Here is an 18,596-nt window from a genome sequence, read left to right as displayed (position 1 = left end):
AAATGCCTTGTTTTACCCACAAGAGCAGTTTTCTCCTTTATTGGATTTCCAAATTTTAGAAAGAGAATGTAAAGCCATCAATTAAGTGGTTCACATAAAAAAGAGGCATCTTTACCTGAGGTTCCCAGCAGGCCTGCTCTGACCTGCTCCAGCTCCTTCCACAACTTTCTGGCCATTGAAACATCCTGTATGTGCTGCCTTCACTCAAAGTCAGCGCTCCCACATGGGTCAGCTAACTCTGAGCACGGTTATCCTCATGCCTATTAAATGTCCACCGTCCAGGATTGGAGCTCTCACTAGAGCAACATTCTCTGCAGAGGAGTTTCCTTGGGGCCCAAAGGTAGAGATGAAATAACTTTTTCCAACCCTTTACTTTCATGCTGTGTCTTTTGATCTGAAGTGGGTGTCATGTAGACAGCATATATAAAGGGCTTCTTTCTCTATCCATTCAGCTACCCTGTGTCTTCTGGTTGAAGCAGTGAAACCATTTATATTATGGGTGAATACTGATAGGTATATAGTTATTGGCATTTTCAAGTTATTTAATACAATCATAGGAGGGAACTTTAACTTCCCATTGGCATCAATGAATAGATCTCCCAGAGAAATAAATCAATGAGGAAAAAGTGGTCTTAAATGACACATTAGACAAGATGGATTTTGTATGTTGACAGCTGTGATTTTCAACCGGGTGTCACACAGGCAAACTGGTGTGCAGCAAGAGTTTTTAAAACAGGCAACAGAGACTGTTTAGTCAACAGCAAAGACTACATTACCCATAGATGGTCGAATCAAATAAGTGACAACAGCCAATACAGTAAAAAGCTGTGTGGTGTGTATGGATAAAACCAGACATTTACTTTAGCAGATTGTCAAGTTATATACTTTGGTGGACCACTGAATTCCAGTAATTAGTTCACGTGTGCCATGTTGAAATCTGATTTAAAATTTTTCACACCAGCCGAAACCGGTTTGGCTCAGTGGATAGAGCGTCGCCTTGTGGACTAAAGGGTCCCAGGTTCGATTCCGGTCAGGGGCATGTATGTTGGTTGTGGGCACATCCCCAGTGGGGGGTGTGCAGGAGGCAGCTGATCGATGTTTCTCTCTCATTGATGTTTCTAGCTCTCTATCCCTCTCTCTGTAAAAAATCAATAAAATATATTTTTTTTAAAAAATCGATTTCTTAGAATTTTGTAAACTGAGTATTTTGAACAAGTGCTCCCTCCTATATCATGAATGTAGAATTTCTACCCAATTACAATTCCTAATATTGACTGAGGCTCTAGATCCAACTATATGATTTCCCACATTCTTCAGTTTTAAGGTTTCCCTCTGGGATGAATTCCAATGTGAGGAGTAAGATACGGGTATTGATTAAAGACTTTCGGACAATGTTTACATTTGTACTGTTTCTCTCCAGTATGAATTCTGATTTCAACTTTTGTATACTGAATAAGCTTTCATACATTCTTTGTACCTGCCAGGCTTCTATCCAGTAATAATAATCAGATGTTGTATAAGATATAAATTAGGATATATACTTTGACATATGCCTCATAATTGATAAGGCCTAATTTTATCATTCTCAATGAAGATTAGACCTATGGTTAAATCTCTGGCCAAATACTTTTATTATCTGTTTCTCCTTAGAATGATTGTTAAAATGTGGACTAAGTTTGACTACACATTAAAGGCTTCCTCACATTTTCTACAACATAGGCTTTCCTCAACTATAAAATCTCTGATGTTCAGTAAACTTTGATCAGAGGGTAAATGCTCTAGCCCAGTGGTCGGCAAACTCCATTAGTCAACAGAGCCAAATAGCAACAGTACAACAATTGAAATTTCTTTTGAGAGCCAAATTTTTTAAACTTCTTCTAATGCCACTTCTTCAAAATAGACTTGCCCAGGCTGTGTTATTTTGTGGAAGAGCCACACTCAAGGGGCCAAAGAGCCGCATGTGGCTCGCGAGCCGCAGTTTGCCGACCATGGCTCTAGCCCATTCCCTAGTTTTGTAAGGTCTCTCTTTAGTATGAAGACTCTCAGGTACAGTAATACATAATAGCATGGAAAGGCCTTTTTATATTTTGCACATTAATCTGGCTTCTGCCCAGTATGAATTCTGTGATATTCACTAAGTTTTCCCTGGTAACACTTCCAACACTCCTCACATCTATAAGACTTCCCTCAACTATGAACTCTCTGATGATAAGTAAGAGATGAAGAATGGCTAAAGGCTTTGCCACATTCCCTACATTGATAAGGCTTCTCTCCAGAATGAATTCTCTGATGTTCATTAAGGGAGGAGGAACGGCTAAAGACGTTGCCACATTCTCTACATTTATAAGGCTTCTCTCCAGTGTGAACTCTCTGGTGTCTATTAAGCTTTGTGGACTCACTGAACGCTTTGCCACATTCCCTACATTGATAGGGTTTCTCTCCAGTGTGAACACTCTGATGCTTCTTAAGGGATGAGGACTGGCTAAAGGCTTTGCCACATTCTCTACATTTATAAGGCTTCTCTCCAGTATGAACTCTCTGATGCTTAGTAAGGACTGAAGAGCTGCCAAAAGCTTTGCCACATTCTCTACATTTATAAGACTTCTCTCCCGTATGAACTGTCTGATGCTTAGTAAGGTCTGAGGACCTGCTAAAGGCTTTGCCACATTTACCACATTTATAAGGCTTCTCTCCGGTGTGAATTCGCTGATGACAAGTAAGGTGTGAGGACTCTGTAAAGGCTTTGCCACATTCTCTACATTTATAAGGCTTCTCTCCAGTGTGAACTTTCTGATGTCGATTAAGCTTTGTGGACTCACTGAACGCTTTGCCACATTCTGTACATTTATAAGGCTTCTCTCCAGAATGAACTCTCTGATGCGTAATAAGGTGTGAGGAGCTACCAAAGGCTTTGCCACATTCTCTACATTGATAAGGCTTCTCTCCAGTGTGAACTCTCTGATGATAATTAAGGGATGATGTTTTACTGAATGCTTTGCCACATTCCCTACATTTATAAGGCTTCTCTCCAATGTGAATTTTCTGATGAGAAGTAAGGAATGAGGAATTCCTAAAGGCTTTGCCACACTGTTCACATTTATATGGCTTCTCTCCAGTATGAACTCCCAGATGATAAATAAGGTGTGAAGACTGGCTAAAGGCTTTGCCACATTCTCTACATTTGTAAGGCTTCTCTCCAGTATGAATTCTCTGATGACAATTAAGGGATGGTGCCGAAATGAATCCTTTGCCACATTCACTACATTTATAAGGCTTCTCTCCGGTGTGAGTTCTCTGATGATAAGTAAGGTTTGCGGACCATCTAAAGGCTTTGCCACATTCTTTACATTTATAAGGCTTATCTCCAGTATGAACTCTCTGATGCTTAGTAAGGACTGAAGACCTGCCAAAGGCTTTGCCACATTCTGTACATTTATAAGGCTTCTCTCCAGTATAAATTCTATGATTTACAGTGCAACCAGACAGCCAATTACATGTTTTACCAGAATCTTTACATGTATAAGGTTTTTCTCCACTATGGATTTTTTTCATTTTATTTAGATTGAATACTTGACTGAAGATTCTACCACAAGGATCCCATTTGTAAGCCTCCTCCCCAGTATAAATATTCTCTTGTTCATTATAATTTGAAGACTGCTGAAAAGACTGGACACATTTACTTCCTTTGTGTGTCTTCTCCACAACAGGAATAACCTGATGTGTGCTGTGATTGGACATTTGGTCAAAGACTTTGCCACCTTTATAATGGTCCTCTGCAAGCTCACTTGTCCGATGATTAAGATATGACTCTTGCTTAAAATGTTTCCAATGTTTAATCCATTGATAACTGCTATCTTCTTTATGCATACTCTGGTAATAATGGGAGATAGAAAGACCTGTAGTGAGATTTATAATTTCATTAAATATGTACACTCATTCCATACGTACCATTTTGTGATACTCATTAAACCAAGATGGTTGTATAAAATAGCTTTCCTAATTTATTGAAATTATAGATAAAAAATAAATACAAAACATTTATTGTCAGAGGAAGAAGAATTAATCCTTGTATAAAAGATTGCCAAACTGCCCAGCCAGCATGGTTAAGTGGTTGAGCTTCGACAGATAAACAAGGTCATGGTTCCATTATCAGTAAGGGTTCATGGCCTGACTGTGGAATCAGTCCCCAGTGGGAGGCATGCAGGAGGCAGCCAATGAATGATTCTCTCTCATCATTGATGTTTTCCTCTCCCTCTTTCTCTCTGAAATCAATAAAAATATATATTTTAATTTAAGGAATCATAAAAGATTGCCCAATTGAGCATATTTTAACTTTATAGGTACGTTATAAATCTATACATTTTAGATATGATTGCATGAAAGTTTAATTCCACCCTACATTTTAAATAATTCAAATAAATATTTACACTAGAGAATATGTGAATTCCTAGCTTTTGCAGATTTTCTTTCCAAGAATGCTAAACAATAAAAAGTTGTTGTCAATCTTCACGTACAGAAACACACTGATCTGCCAATGTAACTGACTTTAAATTGGAAGATTTCCCAAATGCATAATACACCTGACTTCTTTAGGTAACAAGCATTTCATTGTAAGTGTTCCAGATTAGTTCTGTTTACATTAATATCCTCCCTTCTCATCACATTCTTCCTCAAATTCCAAGGCTTTCATTAAGTGTACATTATCAAAGTGACACCTTTTACATCTCACCAGTATTATTTCAGGGAATAAATCTTGTATTTCAGGCTTTGGCATAAGGACCTGGTTATCTTTAGATGACATAGCTGAAAAAAAGAACACACAAATTTTTAAGTTTTGACAATCAGGTCAGTGAACTTTGAAGTAACAGCACGTATTCACCAAATGACATTTTTGAGTACTCCAAGAGCATGAAAAGAATTCAATCAAAGCTCAAGATAGGTACAATGAGGAAAACTCACATCAAAGAGGGACAAAGAGTTCCTTATATTTTCCAATGATACCTGCTCAAAACCCCTGGCACACAATGGCAATATTATAAAAAAACTCCCAATGCCCAGTTACATCGCTGGAGAGAGAGCGATGAGGGAAGTGCATGTTCGATGTCCTCCCTATTTTGAAGCTTCTTGAACAACAAGTGTCTGTTGTGCATGACACAGAGTGTGAACGGAATGGTAGTACACGATGAGTGCTCTGTAGTGGCTGCTACAAAGGAACAATGAGAAATTGTTCGAGAACCACAAAGACTGTGGTTCCGAAAATGTATATCATGGTTCTGAAAAGATACCATGGGCCTGAGAAAGAAAGAGAGACAATCTCAACTGGGAAATTAAACAGACAACTGAACCAAGAACACAATACTGAAAACAGTGTTGACAGAAAGTAGAATTGGTTCCACAGATGGTGATTATTTGTTTCCTAGTATAGAAAGTATGTTCAAAAGCCTGCTTGTTTACAATTCCGAAATCTCTACAAAGTATATTAAGTCATGCATAGAAACAGAAAAAGTGTATCACCAGAAACACAAAATAAAAGTAATCAAATGGGACCACATTAATTAAAATATATTAATTACCTGAAAAAGAATGGAACTAAATATCTTAAAGCCAAAAAGGTGGGAAAAAAAAGACAACTCCATTATATAACCAAAGTAAAAATATGATAAAAAAGTATTTTATAAAGAACACACCGAAAGGTGAAATTGAAAAACATAATACCCGAATTAAAAAATACAGTAGAATCAATAACAAAAGACATTTTCAACTTAGAACATCTAAGAATTTTCCATAAAGTGGTGGCTCAGTGGTTGAGCTTTGATCTATGAACCAGGTGGTCACACTTTGGTTCCATGGCAGGGCACAGGCCTGAGTTGAAGGCTAGATCCCCAATCATGCAGGAGGGAGCCGATCAATGATTCTCTCTATTCATTGATATTTCTCTCTCTCCTCTCTCTCTCTTCATCTCTGAAAATAAAAAAATCAAAGAACTTATACACATTTCATCAAAATTTTAATTCATTAAAATTTTGATTAAGAAAAGCCAACAAACATGTGGAAATATAAAGAGAATTTAAGGAATTCCTAAGACACTAACAAGTCGACATCCAAGAGGACACCAAAAAGGATTAGATAGCTTATTTAAAAAAATTAATCATTTAAGATCCTGATAATTGGAGAAAGCGACATACAAATGCAAGCAGTTCAATGAACTCTAAGTAGAATCAATATAAACGTGAGAACATATAAAAAAGAATGAAAATATCATGAATCTCACAATACAATCCAAAAAGCATATTAAAACATAACTTTTCATAAGCAGAATACTATTGGAGACTAAAAAGGACACGAAATAAAACACTGAAGTGATAAATGAACAAAAACCATCCAACAAGAATACTGACAAAACAGATCAACAATAGAGAGGAAAAAACTTTTCCAGCTCCAAAACTCTTTCATTATTAGACCTTCTCATTATTAGACCTGCCCTATAAATAATCCTTAAGAAATGTACTCCTGAAAAAAATACTCCTGGAGGTAATTTAAAAATTCTACAAAACACTAATAGATGAAAATATAAAAATTATTTGTATAAGGAAAAATATATAGAAATATAAAAATCTGTGGTGTTCTAATAAAGAATCACTATCACTTTGATTTCTCTTGTGGAACTTTAAAAAATAAAAGGAATAGTTGGAGCGGCATGGCTCAGTGATTAAGAGTCTATCTATGAACCAGGAGGTCACAGTTTAATTCCTGGTCAGGGCACATGCCTGTGTTGCGGCCTCGTTCCCCAGTGGGGGGTGTGCAGGAGGCAGCTGATCAATGTTTCTCTCTCATCGATGTTTCTAGTTCTCTATCCCTCTCCCTTCCTCTCTGTGAAAAATCAATAAAATATACTTTAAAAAAAGAGTAGAATCCACACATTAAGACAGAGGTAAATAAAGGAGCACGGTAGGCCCTGGCCAGTGTGGCTCAGGGTTAGAGCATCATCCTGTGCACTTCAGGGTGGTGGGTTGAAAGCCCGTTAAAGGACACAGACCTCAGTTGCAAATTCCCACCCCACCTGGGTTGAAATGGGAACAGAAGGGGGCCAGTCAATGTGTGTCTCTCACATCGATGCTTCCTTCTCTCTCCCAGTCTTTGCTCCCACCCTTCCACTCTCTCTGAAAAGCAATGAAAAAATGTCCTCATATGAGGATTAACAAAACCTACAAAAAAGCACTGTAGAACAAAAAGCCTACTTACAACTTCACACGCATGAGGTAAAATAATATTCTACAAGGGTGCTTATATCACAGAAGAAGAGATATACTCACATATACAAAGAGTGTTGAGATAGTTAGATGTCTACATGTAAAAAGAATGAGGGCAGCCGAAACCGGTTTGGGTCAATGGATAGAGCGTCGGTCTGCGGACTGAAAGGTCCCAGGTTCGATTCCGGTCAAGGGCATGTACATTGGCTGCGGGCACATCCCTGGTGGGGGGTGTGCAGGAGGCAGCTGGTCGATGATTCTCTCTCATCGATGTTTCTAGCTCTCTGTCCCTCTCCCTTCCTCTCTGTAAAAAATCAATAAAAAATATTTAAAAAAAAAAAAAAAAAAAAAAGAATGAGGGCAGTTTGAAACATAAAGCTAATAATAACTCAATCTATTAAAATAAAAGTTATAGAAAAGTTTTTGTTTTTTTAAATACATTTTTATTGATTTCAGAGAAGAAGCGAGAGGGAGAGAGAGATAGAAACATTAAGAGAGAGTCATTGAGCCCTAGCTGGTTTGGCTCAATGGATAGAGCATTGGCCGGCAGACTGAAGGGTCCCGGATTCGATTCCAGCCAAGGGCACATGCCTGGGTTGTAAGCTCAGTCCCCAGTAGAGGGAGTGCAGGAGGCAGCCAATCAATGATTCTCTCTCATCATTGATGTTTCTATCTCTCTCTCTCCCTCTCCCTTCCTCTCTAAAATCAATAAATTACATTAAAAAAAAAAAAAGAGAAGAGAGAGAGAGAGAGAGTCATTGAGTGGCTGCCTCCTGCATAGCCCCTACTGAGGATCAAGCCTGCATCCTGGTCATGTGCCCTTGATTGGAATTGAACCCAGGACCCTTCAGTATATAGGCCGACATTCTATCCACTAAGCCAATCTGGCTAAGGCATATAGAAAAGTTTTTATGACATTTTATTTTATATTGTAGCACTGAATGGAAAGGTAACTAAATAGTCAAAAGGCATTACACACCATATAAAAATAACTTCACATTAAAGCAAAATGTTAGTGCAATAAAAATACAAGCTGTGAAATGTGAAAAAAATTTCTACAAAACAGATTACCTGATAAGTAGTTAATATTCAGAATATACATGAAAAAGGAAGTAACACAACTTTAAAAATGTCCAAAGCTATATGGTTAACTAATTTACAGGATAGAAGGCAAGAACACACAATAGGTAAAGACAGATTCTTCAAGTAGGGAGACAAAAATGGAACAGATACATGCAAAAATAATAAAACTAGATCCCGTTTATAGGCCATGAACCAAAATGAACTCAGCATGGATTAACAACTAAAATATAAAACCTGAAACCATAAAAACACAGTCAGCATTGTCAATGAACTTCACCAACACTCTTAAAAATACTGGTTTGCATGTATCTTCCTAGGCATAACAAAGAAGTTAAAAAATAAAGAAATGAGACTACAAAAGAATAAGTTTGCCATACCAAAAGAAACCACAAAATAACAAAAACAACAACAGCCCAGCAATGTTACATCCTCAAAAAATAAAGATCCAAAATATGTGAGGAACTCACACAACTTAATACCAACAAGACAAACAACATTATTGAAAAATGGGCAGAGGACCTGAATAGACATTTCCCAAACAGGATATAAAGATGCGCAATAGACATATTAAGTAATGTTTAACTCATTCATCACCAGAGAAATGCAATGGACACCTCCATGAAATACCACCAAACACTTAACAGGATGCCAATCATCCATAAAAAAAAAAGTATTAACAATGAAGTGGAGAAATGACAACATTCATACACTGTCAGCAAGATTATAAACACACTATATGCCCAGTGCACAAAATTCGTGCACTGGGTGCGTGTGTCCCTCAGCCCAGTCTGCACCCTATCTAATCTGGGACCCCTTGGGGGATGTCTGACTGCCGGTTTAGGCCCGATCCCTATAAGACATCCCCCTCTCAATCCAGGCCTGCTGGCTCCCAAACGCTCACCTGCCTGCCTGCCTGATTGCCCCTAACCGTTTCTGCCTGCCAGCCTGATTAACGCCTAACTGCTGCCCTGCAGGCCCGATCGCCCCCAACTTCCCTCCCATGCCTGCCCGGTCGCCCCTAACTACCATCCCCTGCCGGCCTGGTCACCCCCAACTGCCCTCCCCTGCAAGCCTCATAACCCACAAATGCGCTCCCATCATGGCCCAGTCACCCCCAACTGCCCTCCCCTGCTGACCTAGTGGTCCCTAACTGCCCTCCGCTGCTGGCGTTACAGATGTTAAAATAATATAAGAAACCAAACCCTGCGGGTGGAGTAGGAACTCAGGAAGGAAGTCAACCTCACCCAGGAAGGCCATGTTGCTGTAGTTCTCCAACATCACATCCAGGTACAACTTCTGCTGACCTGGGTCCAGGCGTTTCCACTCCTCCTGAGAGAAATCTATGGCCACATCCCTGAAGGTCAACAGTTCCTGAAAGAAAAGACACATTTACCAAGAGGTCACCAGAAGAGTTCATAATGTCACCCAACATGAAAACAGAATCAAGACAAGAGGTCTGAACCTAGGGGAGTATCCTGAATTATTCAACAGATCACTTTGTCCTAGTAACATTCTCTGATGTGTTTTCTGACACTGACACATGAGGATGACACATGCCCACAAATCCACGGTACAGATTATGTTTCAGGAAAATAAACTTTAAAATTAAGGCATGCTAGCCTGGGACCTGAAGGGTCCCAGATTTGATTCCGGTCAAGGGTACATGCCTGGGTTGTGGGCTGCGTCCTTCTGGGGGCATGCAGGAGGCAGCTGATCTATGACTCTCATCATTGATGTTTCTCTCTCTCTCTCTCTCATCCCCTCTCTCTTCCTCTCTGAAAGCAGTAAAAAATTTTTTTAAAAATATTTCATTGATTTTTTACAGAGAGGAAGGGAGAGGGATAGAGAGCTAGAAACATCAATGAGAAACATCGATCAGCTGCCTCCTGCTCACCTCCTACTGGGGATGTGCCCGCAACCAAGGTACATGCCCTTGAGCAGAATCGAACCTGGGACCCTTGAGTCCGCAGGCCGACGCTCTATCCACTGAGCCAAACCTGTTAGGGCAATAAAAATATATTTTTTAAAAATTAAATCATGTACACAGGCACCTGGATTTCTGAGTGCTGTATTTCCATCACTCAGGGTCAGTGGTGTATATTTCTCAGCAGGAAATACCATGCTGGTTGGAAGTATATGGACTTCTTCTCAAGTGTAAAACAGACCACAAGGAAATGAACATCTGTATAAATATAGATTGTGATCCAGGTTCTGACATGGGAGTTGTGTTTCCACATGTGTAACAAGCTCACTTTTTACTTGTGATTTCAATGTTTCTGATCCATGTGCCATACTTCTGAATACAGAGAAAGTAAAAACACAGAAAAAAATTCATGCAGAACTTTGAACTAAAAGGTTTTATTAATGTAATTCAGTTCTCCTGGAATAGCACATATAGGAACCATAATCCTAGTTGGAAATTCACTATGAGTAATCTTAGGACAAGATTATCCTGCCTGGTCCAGCTGGTGTGGCTCAGTGTTCCGTGCTAACCCAGGCACCAAGAGGTCACTGGTTTGATTCCTGATCTGGACACACAACCAGTATGCGGGCTCAATCCCCAGTGTGCGGTGTGTACGAGGCAGCTTATCAATGTTTCCCTCGCATCATTGACGTTTCTCTCTCTCTCTACCTCTCTTCCTTTCCGAAATCCATAAAAATGTACTTGAGGGGGAAAAAAAGAAAAAAATAGCTGAAATAAAGTTAATAGTTTAGGCTCAGAGACACACATTTTACAACTATGAAATCAAGATGGTTTAGTGATTTTGTAAATCTCATGAATGTATTTGTGTATGATCCCCTTTGTGTTTTATGAACATAATGAGAGAAACATAAGGATGTAAAACAAGTTAGATCTTTTGTTTCGTTTTTTGGTTGTAATCCTCACCTGGGGAGATTTATTCCCATGGATTTTTAGGGAGGGAAAGGCAGGAAGGTTGAGGCACGAAAGGGAAAGGAGACAAAGGGATCGAGAGAGAGAGAGAGAGAGAGAGAGAGAGAGAGAGAGAGAGAGAGAGAGAGAGGAGAGAAGAGAGAGAGAGACATCAATGTGAAAGAGAGACAGAGACACATGGATTGGTTGCCATAGGTACCTATGACCTACTTGCCCTGGACCAGGAATCAAACCCTCCACCAACTGATCCACAACAGCTTGGTAAACCAATTTTTCTTACTAGTACATTTCTTTTAAAAATTTTATGCATCATTTATACTATGTTGTAAAAATTCAATGGAACTGAATATATATTAATACCATTCTTGAAAACTTTCTAGAAAATACAAAAAAGTGATGGTATTTGCACAAATTTATGAAATCCCTACTACACCCTTATTCCTGAGAAAGGGAGACCACTAACTCTACAGTGAGGGGAGCACCTCTGCCACATGAACATCAGGTGGACGGGACAAGGGGCATCAGGTGACTGAGGTACATGGAAGGTCAGGTCACCACTGCTGTGACATTACTGGCAAAAATACATCAATAAAGAAATAATTTTGTGGAAATTATCACAAATAAACTTTAATTTTTGCAAGTGCCAAACCACATGTACCTCTTATGTTCTGTAAGCTAATAATAGAACATTTATCTACCAAGTATTCGTACTTATCCAGTGAGCAAGTCTCTTCTATTTGCCCTTCTATTCAGAATTTTATGAGTTATTCTGAGATGTGCATCCTCTTACCCCTGATCTAGAGCTGATGCGGCAGCCACTTGAACCTAAGACCTACATTTGCCTTCTTCAGTGATATGTGAGCCTCTGACCCATCCCAGTAGGGTTGTTAGACATGGCTGCCTTCCAAGCTTTATCTGTCACAAAAGGAATGTTCTGATTAGTTGAAAGTCACTAAATAAATATGGGAATGCTTCCTGCTTTCAAAATGAATACAGACAAGGCTCTGGGACAAAGGAGGAAATTGTAGCCCAGCCCAGTGTGGGTGAGAGGTAGAGGGTTGACTTATGAACCAAGAGGTTAGGGTTGAATTCCTGGTCAGGGCACCTGGTTGGATTCCTGGTCAGGTTTCAGACTTGATACCCAGTGCAGGGTGGGGTGCAAGAGGCAGGTGATCAATGATTCTCCATCCTGATTGATGTTTCTGTCTCTATCTCCCTCTCCTTTCCATTCTGAAATCAATAAAGATATATTTTTAAAAAGAGAGGTAAAAAAAAAAAACGAAGAAAAAAATAGCCCTGGCCGGTTTGGCTCAGTGGATAGAGCGTCGGCCTGCGGACTCAAGGGTCCCAGGTTCAATTCCGGTCAAGGGAATGTACCTTGGTTGCGGGCACATCCCCAGTGGGGGGTGTGCAGGAGGCAGCTGATCGATGTTTCTCTCTCATCGATGTTTCTGGCTCTCTATCCCTCTCCCTTCCTCTCTGTAAAAAAATCAATAAAATATATTTTTTTTAAAAAGAAGAAAAAATAGATAAATATAGAAACTGCTGACATTGACTATCCTATATAAAACTCTAATAGGCAAAAAAAAAAAAAAAACAAAAAACTCTAATAGGCAAATCGATCAACCTGGGGAACAACCAGTTGTTATGACGCGCACTGACAACCAGGGGGCAGTTGCTCAACACAGGAGCATCTGTCTCCCGAGTGTTCTGAGTTGAGCATCTGCCCCTTGAGAGAGAGGCGACCAGTTGCTGTGGTGGCGGGGGGGGGGGGGGGGGGGGGGGGGGGTTGTACGGCCAGCAGACGGCCCCAGGCCACCAAGCAAGGCAGGTGGTAGTAGGGACTCGCCAATTGCCCCATCAGTCACACCACAGATCGGCCCTCATTGCCGGCCAGGCTTAGGGACCCTACCCCATATATTGGGAACAGTCTCTTAGATTTAAAAATTAAAAATGGGAAAGGCTACTCTAACACTGAAAAAACAGGATGATGCTGCATTGAAATGCCTGGACTCTAGCTTATGGATTTTGTGGTCAATCCTGATTCTCATAACTTATAACTGTGTGACAAAGCCAATTACGTAATTTCTCTCTGCTTTAGTTTTTTGACCCATAAGATGAGGAAAATAGTACTACTGCCTCAGAAGGATCATGTTATGTACTACCTTTTATAATCAGGGCAAAAAAATGTAGCTGCCCATATAACGGCAAGATGCCTTTCACCTGGACGGAAAGCACGGTCACTGGGGCATGCAGCGACCCGGATTACAAGAGGGTTGTCCAACTGCCAGTTGTTGGACATCCCCCAGGGGGTCCCAGAGTGCACGTGGGCGCAGGACAGGCTGAGGGACCCTCTACCCCTTGCATGAATTTTGTGCACCAGGCCTCTAGTAATGAATAAAGTAAGGAAATAAGTAAAGAAAAACAACCTGCAAAGGCAAGAACATCCGAAATAGAGAAATTAATCACCAGATGTTAGAGAAAAGCAAACATAGCTTCAGACCCAGGACACATCTTTTACCTGAGAAGCAGCCATGTGGTCCTGGTCCTGATGGGGTCTGGGTTGCCTTCTCAGGTGACACTATGTTGAGGAGTCACAGAATGTGCCTTCAAAGACGTCAGCACAGCCTCTTAATCAGCTCATCTCACACATACAGTCAGAAGGACCTTCTAACCGTTGTCAAAGGAGAGAGTCAGGAACAATGGAGACCACACTGTGAGGTGTTGAGTGTGTCTTCATGTGTCTCTCCTCCCAAAGGTATCCACAAACTCCTACAGAAATTAGAATGTGAGCTGCTGTCCTGACCCCCCAAACCAAACAGAGCACCCCCTTTAGTCCCCTGAACAAACCCTGCTCCTCACTCTCACAAAGGCGTCCTGCAACCCTCCTGCTAATCCCTGTCCTCACCTTCCATCACCTGGTGCACCTAAGTAACCAATGACGCCCCACCCAGAGCAGCTGTCCAACTCTACGGGAAAGTACACCTGAGGGCATTTCCTAAAGCTCCTCAGGGGATCTGAGAAGACCCAGAGAATTTATCTCAGGGTGTTTGTAAATAATAAATTAAACGTCAGACATTGAAAAAGTAAATCCATCGATGAAACACACACACACAGAAACCACCACAGCAACAAAGCTAAGGCTTCTAAGATTCCTTGGAAAAGCATCACATGGTGACAGACACAGGCCACCTAGTCGTTGCCATCCCAGGAAATGACAAGGGACCCAAGAGATAAGTCTCTCCCCTCTGAGTGAATAAGGGAAGCAAATTATTATAAAACTAGAGGCCCGGTGCACGAAATTCATGCACTGGAGGGTGGTGTCTCTCAGCCCAGCCTGCACCCTCTCCAATCTGAGATCCCTCAGGGGATGTCCAACTGCCGCTTTAGGCCCAATCCCAGGCAGTCGGACATCCCTCTCACAATCCGGGACTGCTGGTTCCCAACCACTCGCCTGTCTGTCTGCCTGATTGCCACTAACCGCTTTTGCCTGCCAGCCTGATCACCCCCTAACCACTCCCCTGCCAGTCTGATCGACGCCCAATTGCTCTCCTGCCAGCCCGATGGCCCCCAAATGAAGTCCTCTGCCAGCCCAGTTGCCCCCAACGGCGCTTCCCTTCTGGCCTAGTTGCCCCTAACTGCGTTTCCCTGGAAGCCTGGTCGCCCCCAACTGCCCTCCCCTGCCGGCCATGTTGTGGTGGCCATATTGTGATGACATGGCCATGGCCATCTTGTCACCACATGGGGGTGGGCCTCTTGTGAGGGTGTGAGAGTCAACTTGCATATTACATCTTTATTATATAGGACTCCCAAGTTTTATAAACTGGAGATTTGTCATTGTCATTCAAATCTGCATAACTAAAACAATTCAGTTGTTAAATTAAATATATAGGCACACCTAGGTGGCATGACTCAGTGGTGGAGCTTGAACCTATGAACCAGGAGGTCATAGTTAGATTCCTATTTAGCCAGGTTGAATGTTAGATCCCCAGTTAGAGGCATGCAGAAGGCAGTTGATCAATGATTATCTCTAGTCATTGATTTTTTCTCTCTCCCTCCTTGCCTCTAGGGCAGTGGTCAGCAAACTTCTTAGTAAACAGAGCCAAATATCAACAGTACAACAATTGAAATTTCTTTTGAGAGCCAAATTTTTCAAACTTAAACTATATAGGTAGGTACATTGTTATTAACTTAGGATACTCCTAAGCTGGCCTTTGCTAAACACTCAAGGGGCCAAAGAGCTGCATGTGGCTCGCGAGCAGCAGTTTGCCGACCACTGCTCTAGGGAATCAATAAAATATATTTCAAAAATATATATTTAAACACACACACACACATACAGACACACACACACACACACACACACACACACACATTTCCACGAACCAATACAAAACTAAATCATCCACACCCATCAGCTCACCCCTCACCCAGATCAGGGTCCCCTCCTCCCACTACCATGTATTTCTGTCCATGGGTCTGTCTCTGTCTCCCTGTTCCCTTTCTCTCCTCTGTGGTCCTTTCCTGTGTCCCCCCCTCCCCTGCTCTTTCCCCCCTTTTCTCTGTCTGTCCCTACACCCGGACCACGAACCTCCTGAAACCCATTTCCCTTCCGGTGCTCTTTCTCCTGGTCTCTGATGGCTCCCAGCTCCACACACGTCCGTCTGTCCCTCCCCACGCCCGTGTCCCCGCTGCTGCCCGTGACAGTCTGTCCTGCTCCCCACAGCTGGGGACTCCGCGCTGCTCCCCTCTGCTCCCTCCTCCCTAAGCCCCCCTTTCCGTCCCTGCACTCGCTCCCCAACTCTTCTCCTCTGAACCAGTGTCTCTGTCTGAGGTGCCTCCTCCTGTGCGGCCCCCACTTCTGCTCACCAGGACCCTCTCCCCTCAGCTCCCTCCTCTCTCTGGGCTCCCCTCCCCCTAGTTCCCCACTTCCTCCTCCTCAGGCTGCTTTCCCGAGTTCCCCCCTCACTCCCACCATCGCCGTCCAGTCCCCCCACACCCCTATGGCCCCTCTGTGGACCCCTCACCGCCCTTCCTCCTCCCACGTGTCTGTCTCTCCCCCTCCCCTCCTGACCCCCCAGCCCGGGTCCCCGCCCCCCGCAGTCCCCGCCCCACAAAGCCCTCCCTGCGGGCAGGTCACCTCTTCTGGGGACACCGCGTTCTTCCCCCTGAGCCCCTCCCCATGGACACTGTGCTCCCCGGGCACTCAGACCCCTTATTAATGGGGGGCCTAGGAAGGCGGGGTGCAGACCCCCAGGCCGGGAGCCATCCGGGCTCTGTGGGCGGAAAGCGCCGGGCGGGGGAGGGGCAAAGGGCGGGAACCCCCTGACCCAGACTCCCAGCCCCGCGGGGGGACCGGCGGCCCCGGGGATGGTTTTCAGCAGGAAAACCACGCGGCAGGCGGGGCCCACAGCCACAGGCGGAGAGACCGCGGCCTGGCCTCAGTTTCCCCCAAAGGAACGCGGCGCCTCCACTGCGCAGCCGCCCGGGACCGGACTCACCGCTGTGAGGGGCTCCGGGGCGGGGACCTCACCACGGACTTCAGCGCCCGCAGCGCCCTCAGCCTTCCCTGCGGGGAGGGGGGCGGAGAGCAGCGGCTTTAAAGCACAGACACCTCCTCAGGGAACCGCCACCTTCCCCTCTACAGCCGCTTCCGCGTCTGCCAGGAGCTGCGCATGCGCCTCCCTGCGGGATGGGCGGGGCCAGCGCCTGAGCTGAGCGACTCCGCGGTGGGGGCGGGGCCTGTGCGGGGACAGAGGGAGGGAGGGCGGGGCAGGAGCGAGGGGGCAGCCCTGGGTCCCTCACCTCCTCCCACAGGGACCGCCCTTCCTGGGGGAGTTCCCCCGTCATTGTTGGGGTTTGGCTGGTGACGCGGCTGTGACAGGATTCACCAGGGAGAGAGGAGACAGGAGCAGAGAGAGGGCGGGTATTTTGCTTCTTTAAAGGGAGGAAAGGGCCAGGTGCCCTCTGATGGCACAAGGCTCCCCAGATAGAGGGGCTGTTCTTTTATTGGGGTGCTAGCGAGTAAATGGCAGCTGTGGCAAACGCATAAAAAAAGGAGGAAGAACTCTAACAGGTTTTGCTCAGTGGACAGAGCATCAGCCTGCGGACTGAAGGGTCCCAGGTTAGATTCTGGTCATGTACCTTTGTTGCAGGCACACCCCCAGTAGGGAGTGTGCAGGAGGCAGCTGATCGATGTTTCTAACTCTCTCTCCCTCTCCCTTCCTCTCTGTTAAAAATCAATTATATATATATATATATATATATATATATATATATATATATATATATTTTTTAAAGGAGGAAGAATCTGGAATTCACACATAAGTTTTCCAGATCCCAGAGGCTATGCTTAGAGCTACTGGCTGGTCTGCCCTTCAGCTGCACATATCCCAGGGAGGTGTCTTTCCCAGGACTTTACAGGCTGGTAACACATTCTTACAGAGAAATGAAAAGGCGGGCAGACTGGGTTTGAAACCAGACACTTTCTGCCTCCAATTTCCCTGGATCCTTAAACCTAAGTGAGGAGGGGGAGGGGAAGGGCAGCCTGCTCTCTCAGCCCCTCCCTGTCTCCCCATCTGAATAGAGAGGCAGCTTGAGTTAGGGAAGCAGGAAGGTGAGGGTGTCAGAGACAGACCCATTGGGAAACAGATTTTAATTTACATACTTTCCAAGGGATAAAAACTTTCTAATTGGAAGTTGTGGTCTTTGAAGTCTTTGTGTTCTGGAAAGGCATTTCTAAATGAATATTTTGACTTTAGTAGTCCCTATAACATAGTTAATGAGACACTGATATTAATGCAGAATGTCTCCTGTTAGTTTTTCTTATATTTGGGAAACAAGACAATTTTAAAAATTACAATATTTAAAACAGAGTTATAAGAATAATAACTATGATCAGTATACTTAGTCCCATCACCATTTTTAAATTTTGATTATTTTCCAGTATTTTCATGAATATAGGTATTCATTCAAGCTTTATAAATCTTTATTTACTTTAAAGATATGACCTGTTTAGAAACCTGTAATTTAGAGTATGTCAGACCAGAGGATTATGTTTAACCTATATAAATATTTGATTGCTTTAGGCCAATAAATTATCACATCTTAGTATTGCCACTGGATGCCCAAAAACACACCACATATAATAAACAGATAAACACATTAAGACAATCTATTCTACAAAGACAGTATAAGACTTGAACACTGAAAATGACACAACAATGCTAAAGAAAGCAGATACAAATAAACTGAAAGACATTCCTTAATATGTCCAAGTGTCTACACATAAATAGATTACCTAGTCAAGGCAATTTTGACTGTAATTTAAGCAAATGATATTCAGAAGAGGCGAATTACTTCAAATATAG

General features: G+C 42.9%; 1 pseudogene; it reads right to left on the bottom strand.

Annotated features, from left to right (window-relative positions):
- LOC103304365 (zinc finger protein 208-like) overlaps nucleotides 1–16,791 on the bottom strand; it is a 42,168-nt pseudogene extending 25,377 nt beyond the window's left edge.
- Between the last annotated feature and the right edge of the window lie 1,805 nt (nucleotides 16,792–18,596).

The sequence above is a fragment of the Eptesicus fuscus genome, chromosome 21 (assembly GCF_027574615.1).
Source record: "Eptesicus fuscus isolate TK198812 chromosome 21, DD_ASM_mEF_20220401, whole genome shotgun sequence".
Lineage (NCBI taxonomy): Eukaryota > Metazoa > Chordata > Mammalia > Chiroptera > Vespertilionidae > Eptesicus > Eptesicus fuscus.
The sequence above is the reverse complement of the archived record's forward strand: the minus strand, read 5'-3'. Positions and strand labels throughout refer to the sequence as shown.